Source organism: Lactuca sativa, chromosome 9 (genome assembly GCF_002870075.4).
Source record: "Lactuca sativa cultivar Salinas chromosome 9, Lsat_Salinas_v11, whole genome shotgun sequence".
Taxonomy (NCBI): Eukaryota; Viridiplantae; Streptophyta; class Magnoliopsida; order Asterales; family Asteraceae; genus Lactuca; species Lactuca sativa.
In genome coordinates this window covers 221,068,449-221,076,961 of record NC_056631.2, presented here as the reverse complement: position 1 = coordinate 221,076,961, position 8,513 = coordinate 221,068,449, and the positions used below count along the sequence as shown (strand labels likewise).

Genomic DNA, 8,513 nt, shown 5'->3' with positions numbered 1-8,513 from the left:
GAGAACTATGTTTTTGGCCGAAAACTCTTCCAAACCGAAAACCCAAGTCTTTTCACCGAGAATGTTACTCAGCTGCCGAAAACGCTGAGATCAAGTCAAAATTGTGGTTTTGATTGAGTCCTTATCCAATGAATCCCAAATTTGGTAAATTACGAACAAAAAAACGATTTCCAATGCAATATCCTCCAAAATTAATAAAGAATCACCACTAAGAAAAACAACATGATGAACAATTAAAAATTTTAATACAACTCAAAAACACCTCAAACTGATTAATGTTTCGAAAATTGATACCAAACAGACTTAAGTTGATTTTAAGTCCGTGATACCACTTGTAAGTCCCAAAACTCGAATCTTCTCAAGGTATCAATGTAATTGTTTGAGTTAATGCGGAATCTTAATCAAACGACTATGCGAAACAACCAAACAATTAGATGAATCGATGAACATGTTTCAATGAATGCACACAATTCTATTAATCAATTGTTAGGTACATTCAACTACTCTTCAACCGTGGATAGACTTTCAAACTCTCAAAAACGCATTCTAACCTAGAATAGCTATACATAGACCATATTTATACTACACCAATTAACCTAAAACCCAAACATAACAACCCTACCAAAAACACTAAGCCCACATCCGAGAACCATATAAAACATATAAAACAAAGCATAAACCACAAAATATAGACCGACATTAATTATCAACAAAAAATGTGTCGATTTACAGATAAGACATGTCGGGGAATTCTTCCATATCTCCTATGTATACCAACAATAATGTGGAATAGATTTCATCCTAGGAAATAACTTCTGTCTTTTGTATAGACCATTTTTACAAAATCTCAAAACAATTACTTTCCACAACAATGGTGTTCAAATCATTGTTGATAAAATCACAAACGATTATAGAAATGGAAAACCTAGATTTTTAGAATCAATGAAAAATAATTCAAAATTAAAAAAACCAGAACTTGTCAACATCTCTCAAAGCAAAATTGAAGAAACTTTGCCTTCTAAAATGGGGGAGAATGAGAAAGAGTTTAAATTTGGAAATTTTTTCAAAAATTGGAAGTTTACCTGAAAATGTTTGCTTAGAAAATCCTATAGACCCAATAAAATCTAAACAATGGATGAAAGCAAACATCAAATTAATCGACACGACCACTATCACCACAATTAAACCTATGAGATATAGTCCTCAATATGTCGAAGAATTTAGTAAACAAATCAAAGACTTACTTGAAATAGATTTCATCATTCCAAGTAAATCTCCTCACATATCTCCCCACTCTCCTTGTCGAAAATGAAGCAGAAATAAGAAGAGGAAGTAAAAGAATGATAGTTAACTACAAAGCTATTAATAAAGCAACTATAAGCGACAACCATAATCTCCCTAAAAAAGATGGACTTCTCATCCTTATTAGAGGAAAAACAATATTCAACTCTTTTGACTGTTACTTGACATTGAATCACAACTCTTAACACCCTTCAAATGTTCCTAAGGACATTACCAATGGACTGTCGTACCTTTCGGTCTAAAACAAGCTCCATCTATATTTCAAAGACATATGCCAAATGTATTCAGATTTTTTGAAAATTTTTGTTGCGTTTATGTAGATGATATCCTCATATTCAGCAACAATGAAAATAAACATTTGTTACACATATCAGTTGTTCTAAAAAATATGATCTTCTTGGAATCATTCTTTCCAAAAATAAAGCACAACTATTTAAAAGTAAAATAAATTTCTTGGGTTAGAAATAGAACAAGGAGGTCGTTGTTTTCAAAAATCATATTTTGGAAAATATTCATAAATTTCTAATAAAATTGAAGATAAAAAACAATTACAAATTTTTTTAGGAATCTTAACATATACTTCAAACTACATTCCTAAACTTGAAAAAATAAGAAGCTCCTTACAATGCAAACTTAAGAAAGATGTATTTTGGTCATGGTTTGAAAATGATTCTAGATATATGGCAAAAACAGAAAAGAACCTAAAGAGTTTCCACATCTATATCATCCTAATATAGATGATAAATTAATTATCGAAACTGCTCCTTAAGATAATTATTGGGGATGAATGCTTAAAGCAATAAATTTGGAGGATCAATCCAAAGAATTAATTTGCAGATACACGTCAGGATCTATTAAGGATGCTGAAAGAAATTACCATTCTAACGAAAAATAATATCTTGTCGTTAAAAGGGTAATTGAAACTTTTCAGTCATACACTTGTAAATTTTACGGTAAGAACAAATAACAAAAATTTGCTTATCTTTTAAGAAATAACATTTCTGGATATAACAAACAAGGTCGACTAGTTTGATGGCAAATGTGGTTTTGCAGATATAGCTTCGAGGTAGAGAACATTAAAGGAGAAAAGAATACCTTCACAGACTTCTTAACTCGATAATTCCAATAGAAAAACTAATTAGGTTTGATATTCTTTTCATTTAGGAATCAAAGCCATTCGACTTTATACTTTGGTGGTCTAACGACCCAAGAGGTTTTAACCTCAGTCCATAATTTAAACTATAGGTACATAGCCTTTCTCAAATGGTGAAAGAACAAGAGCTTATGCTCAAACAAGATCTTATTGAACAAGAATTGGAACTCGTCAGAAACCAATTAAAAGTTGTAAGATTATTTATGTCTGAACATCAAAAGGAACTTTCTTCTCCTTCCTCTCCTACGAGTCAAGAAGAAAATGTAAGTGTTCAAAAGAACATAAAACAATAAGAGGTAAATGTTTCACTTCCTTTAAAAAGAAAAGAAATGTCTAGTCCTGAGCAAATGACTGCATGTAAAGATTCAACAAATCCGATGAAGGTTGTGGACTTACAAAAAAATCCAAACACGAGTACAAACTCCAATAACGTTGGGTACACCCTTAAACTTTAATCTAGGACCCAATGGGGGAATTCCAATCCCAAAAACTGAAGGTTCATCTTCAGTATCAGGATCACTTGATAACGGAGTTCAAATCCCAGAGGAATTGTTTTTGTAACTGTTTCTTATAAATTCAAATCCTAAAAACTCTAGGTTCACATGAACTGGGTAGAAAAACCACTTGCAATTTAGATTCGTGTGTGTTTTAAGAGATATACCATAAGCCATTATAAGGGCATGTTTTGGAAGGTGAATTCCGTTGACTTGTCATATAAAGATTTCCCCTAGTTACTCGCTTCTTAACAATTCTGTAGTGTTCCTAGTCAAATGAACAAATCGGCATTTCACGTATGAAGGTGATCGTCCGTTGTAGAGTATAAATTATAGAAGTCCAGACCAATGAATTCCCGGTTTTGGAAGATTTCGCAAGAAATTCAGGAGTACGTCTAAGATAGAAAACAAAGTTCTATGGCTAAATAAGTATAGATAGACGATTTTGATGCGAGAACGCTAGCTAGATCTTAGGTTGATCTCGTAAAACCCTAGTAGGATAGTGTGTATGCATTATTCTAATGTGCGTTAGCAGTATGATTTCGGGGACAAAATTTTTGTAAGTTGGGGAGAGTTGTAACACTCATTTTTGCCTTACAATATAAATGACCAGTTACGTAAATAGTCCTTTTTGATATAAGACTATTTAGGGTAAATAGTCTTGATGAAATTCGTAGTAATCGTAAAAGCAAGAGTGTGAATATAAAAAACGCATAAATCTGAATTCGTAAGAGGAAGTTATGGTTTTTAGAAGTTGAAGTATAGCAATGTACGACACAAAAATCAAAATTTTGATCCGTTGATTGTTAGGTAAATGTAACGCCCGGGTTTCAGGGCTAAGCATTTTTGTCAATGTAATAGTCTAGGTCAACTCTTGTAACTCTTTTTGAAGTAATAAAGATGAAATATTTGAGTATTATGTGAATTATATGTGTTTATTATTTAATTATAAATGTATAATTAATAAAGAATAAAAATGAGCGTCAAAATTAAAGTGTGAGATAATCCCGATATCTCTACATAAAGTTGTAGAATATGTCTCAAGGTTTCCGTGCATATAAGGAACGCCGAAATCCGAGTTATAACGAAGAAGTTATGACCCGTCGAAGTTTCACGACAGAACCGGCACGATACCGGGAAGCGTGAATAGTGAATTTACGATAGAGCGAGATTTAGCCTTAGTGATCTAAACGAAAGTCATAGAATATGTTAAACTAAGAACATCGATAAAAAGAACGCCCAAATCTGACTTCGTATGAAGAAGTTATGAGATTTTAAACAGACCAATCCTGACCCGGCTTGTTAAAAATATAACTTTAAAAATAAAGTCAAAATTAGCCGACGGAGTCTAAACGAAAGTTGTAGAGTACGTCTTCACCTACGCGTGGATATAAAGAACGTCAAAAACGGAGTTCGTATGAACGAGTTACAAATTATAATAGTATATTTATGTATTAAAATAAAGTATAAATCATGTATACGTACACATATATATACATATGTATATATCATTAGAAAGGTATCGACGATGCGGTCATTATAAGACTAATGTTGAGTTCTTTCGACATTAGTTTAGTACAAATATCATTAAATCCATTTATAATAGTATTATAGAGGGGTGTTTAATTGTTTATATAACTAAAAGGTCATTAAGTAATTATGGAGGGTAGTTTTTGAAAATTCAATTAGTATAAATAAGAGCCTTGGGCTCTCATATTTCTTGCACCATTCTCTTGATTCAAGAGTCTTTCTCTCCTTATCCCCCGAGCATTTCGGTCCCTCGTGATTCGACTTCTCTTTCTGTAGCTTAGTATAGTAAGGTGAGCGCTGAAGCGCTGCACGAATCTTTCTTAGAAAGATTCAGCGATGAAGTTCTGCCCCTGCAGAGCCCGACTCCTAGCTAAAACCCCCTTGTAAGTAAGTTATGCTTACCTTATTTTAATATAGCTTATATTTAAAATTAGTATTGTTATTATGAACTTATAATAAATACTTGGGTTATTATTATGGGTTATATAAGTATTTTTTTAACGCTTATATAATAATAATAATAGCTAGACTATTAATTAGTCTCGGCGAATAATATACTAAACTCTAGTGGTAATAATACTAGGTTTCGTCGAAGAAAATTCTATTTAAGAAGCGAAGCGCTGTCTGAGTTCGGAATCACCACCTTTTCAAGTGAGTGCATAGTTACTTTCATCTTACACATAGATATGAAGTATTTTATATATTACGTGCTATGTGTGCATATTATCTGTATACTTGTTATCTATGCTAGATGAATGTTTTTATACAAGTTTTAAATGATTTAAACTGTATATGTATTTTATATCTACAAAAATGTTGGGGTAAAACATGGGTAGATGTAATAAGACGATGTGTGATAAAATGATGAGAGGCCTCAATGTTGTTGTTGTTGATCCAGTCATCTAGTGGAGTATAGATGACGACCACGGGCTCTTCTAGACAGTCCAGTGGAACGCTGGCAGGCTCGCAACCTGTAGGTGTTGTGAACGATGTGTTCACCGGTGTACTCCATCCCCCACATGGTTGCCTTTAGGACATTTATTGCTGAGGAATCCCCTTAGCAGTAGTGTCCGTCCCGATGATGATCCTTAGGCTAGGTCCCTTATGATAGGTGTTTAGGGACGTAAAGTGAGGATAACGGGAACGGGTAATCGGGTTATTGTTGATCGATGAAATTAATAAACTTATTTATTGTGGGTTGAAAACCCTATGTGCTCACCAGGCTCCCAAGCCTGACCCACTCAGTTTCTTGTATTACAGGTAGTGGCGCATGAGCATAGGTGTGATGTTTTGGACGAGGGATTACAGATATAGGCCTGTAGATATGAAATAATGTAGTAAGGCTTATATTGTATTGTTTATGCTTTTGATCTGTACGAACATGACATCCCAAGTCTTTTAATGAAATACATTTCTATGGAAATGCTTTTGATAAATCTTTATCATATTTTTGTTTTGGGACAAATTCCGCAACACTTTCATTTAAAATGTAACTCTGATTTTTAAACAAAGCATAAACAAACCGGTCTTTTCTGGCCGTGATTTTGGGGATGTCACAGTAAAACAATCCAAACGATAGCTAAAGATCTCATCAATACCTATCCGTCGATATATATACAGTCGAGAACGGATATTGTATGAGAGTGTTATGATTTTTATACGGACTTTAACAGTCCAAACCTATAAAAATATAACTTTGTGCTTACAGTTGTGGATTATATGTTTTTTAGGTACTTCATCAAATCGTGAAAATGCAAAAATGTGACTATACACACATTAGCAATTTTATGATTTGAGATTCTGCGATATTTTTCTTATAATTCTACTTTTGGTGTATGGTTATTAAAGACAAGGTGTTTATCACTTATTGAAAATGAGCATTTACCATAATTTAAAAATGAAAAAATTATTCTGAAATGGGACATTAAATGGTAATATGTTTGTAGATATTTGTATTATTTTTTATAAAACTTTTATAATGTTTGTTTTTTATTAGATTTTTCAGAGTTTCATCTTCAATTATCATATTTCTCATCTTAGACTTGATAAGGTATTATTGAATTAGAATTGTTGGTTAACAAATTTTGATTTGATTTGATTTTACAGATTTATGACTTTTTACCAAGGTTGTAAAAATCGTTCGAAGTTAGCTAGTCGGTGGTCTAAGGTTAAGGGATTAATCGGCTAGGCGGAGATTAATTGGAGGATTAATCAGGGACCATTAAGTGCTAATTTGTTAGATTTTACAAAATTAAATAGGACTAATATCATATAAAAGTTCATAAATACCACTAATATCATAACAAAATAGGTTAATATGATAAATACAACACTAATCATACCTCAAACAGTTTCTATTGAGATATAACTTCTTCAAAGTGTTAAAATTTCATCGGGTTTTACTGTCTCAGTCATTTTGTATGCATGGATTAATCGCTAGGCGCTCTCTTATCGGTCGAGTAGCGCCTAGGGATTAATCGAGACCTAATCGGGATTTTTACAACATTCTTTTTACTGATTTTATTTTGCAGCTTTCTTTGATAATAGGCAACCATAAAGGCACGAATTTGAGTCATTAGTGTTACAAGAAAAGTTGAATGATTTGACATCGTTATATATAAAATTAATTTTTTTAAATTAGTTATTTTACAAATGTTGTGGCTATATGTTTATGATAATATTTATAATGATTTTTGTAAATTTGTGTGCTTTTTTTCAAATATTATAAGTATATACAAATACCCATTTCTTGCATGTGAGTGCTACTGTAGCTAAAAGTATAAATTTGTAAACACAATGTATAAGTATGCTAGCTAATGCATGATGTTTATCTTCAAGCCTTTAATTATGCATGATCATTCACTTTTGACCCTTGTAATTTGTAAAATGATATATTTCATCCTCTACTTGTTAAAACATTATCCCCCCTCCCCTCTCAACCTTCGACTTTATAAAATATCATTTTTACCCATTCGTTTTCTAGATATTTGTGTTTATCCTCCGCCCCTATAGTATACATATAATATGATATTTTTTCTCATCTACTTTGTAAAATTTATTTTCTACCCCTTTATTTTTTTTAAATGTAAGTACATGTATATGTCCCCCCCCCCTCATTTTCAACATTCAACTTTTTAAAATATCATTTTTATCCATTTGTTTTCTAGATATTTGTGTCTATCCTCCGTCCTTATGGTATATATACAATATGATTTTTTTCTCATCTACTTTGTAAAGTTTAGTTTTTTTTTCTACCTCTTTATTTTTTTTAAATGTTAGTACAAGTATATGATACGAACCCATCCCATACTAGGCCCGTATCATGTCATAAGCCCAAGTGTAGAACTCACTCCCAAAAGCCAGCTTGTAGGAGGAGGGGACACTTAGACTTATAAGCCACCAACTTGTAGTACTTTCGGCCGATGTGGGATCATAACAATACCCCATGCGTTGAAGAGCCAACGTCTTCGTTAGTCACAGTTGGCAACCACTCCGAGTCATTGTTGGTCACGGCTACGTTGGTCACGGTTGGCAACCCTCTTTTCAGGTCCAAGCCAACACTCCATAGGCATGTATCATGTCATAAGCCCAAGTGTAGAACTCACTCCCAAAAGCCAACTTGTAGGAGGAGGGGACACTTAGACTTATAAGCCACCAACTTATAGTACTTTCGGCCGATGTGGGATCATAAAAATATATGTCAATGCGTAAAGTGTAACTTTAATCCTTCCATTTTGTATAACCCATCATTTGCAACCTCTTTATTTTGAAAAATGAATTTTTTTCACCTCTTTGCTTTTTAAAATGTCACTTTCATCATTTCTATCTTCAACTTTGTAAAATATCACTTTTCCCCTTTCGTTTTCTAGATTTTCACTTTCACCGCCTCCGTCTTCAACTTTGTTAAATATCACTTTTACCCTTTCGTTTTTTAGACTTTTGCGTTTATCCCCCATCCCTGTAATAATATATAATATGATTTTTAATCATCTACTTTGTAAAATGTATATTTCATCTCTATTTTTTTAAATGTT

General features: G+C 32.6%; 1 long non-coding RNA gene across 1 annotated transcript; it reads left to right on the top strand.

Annotated features, from left to right (window-relative positions):
* Positions 1–4,687: 4,687 nt before the first annotated feature.
* Positions 4,688–6,738, top strand: LOC128129319 (uncharacterized). The gene is made up of 3 exons (XR_008227161.1): positions 4,688–4,862; positions 5,063–5,130; positions 5,740–6,738. It is a non-coding gene; the product is annotated as an uncharacterized LOC128129319 (long non-coding RNA).
* Positions 6,739–8,513: the final 1,775 nt, after the last annotated feature.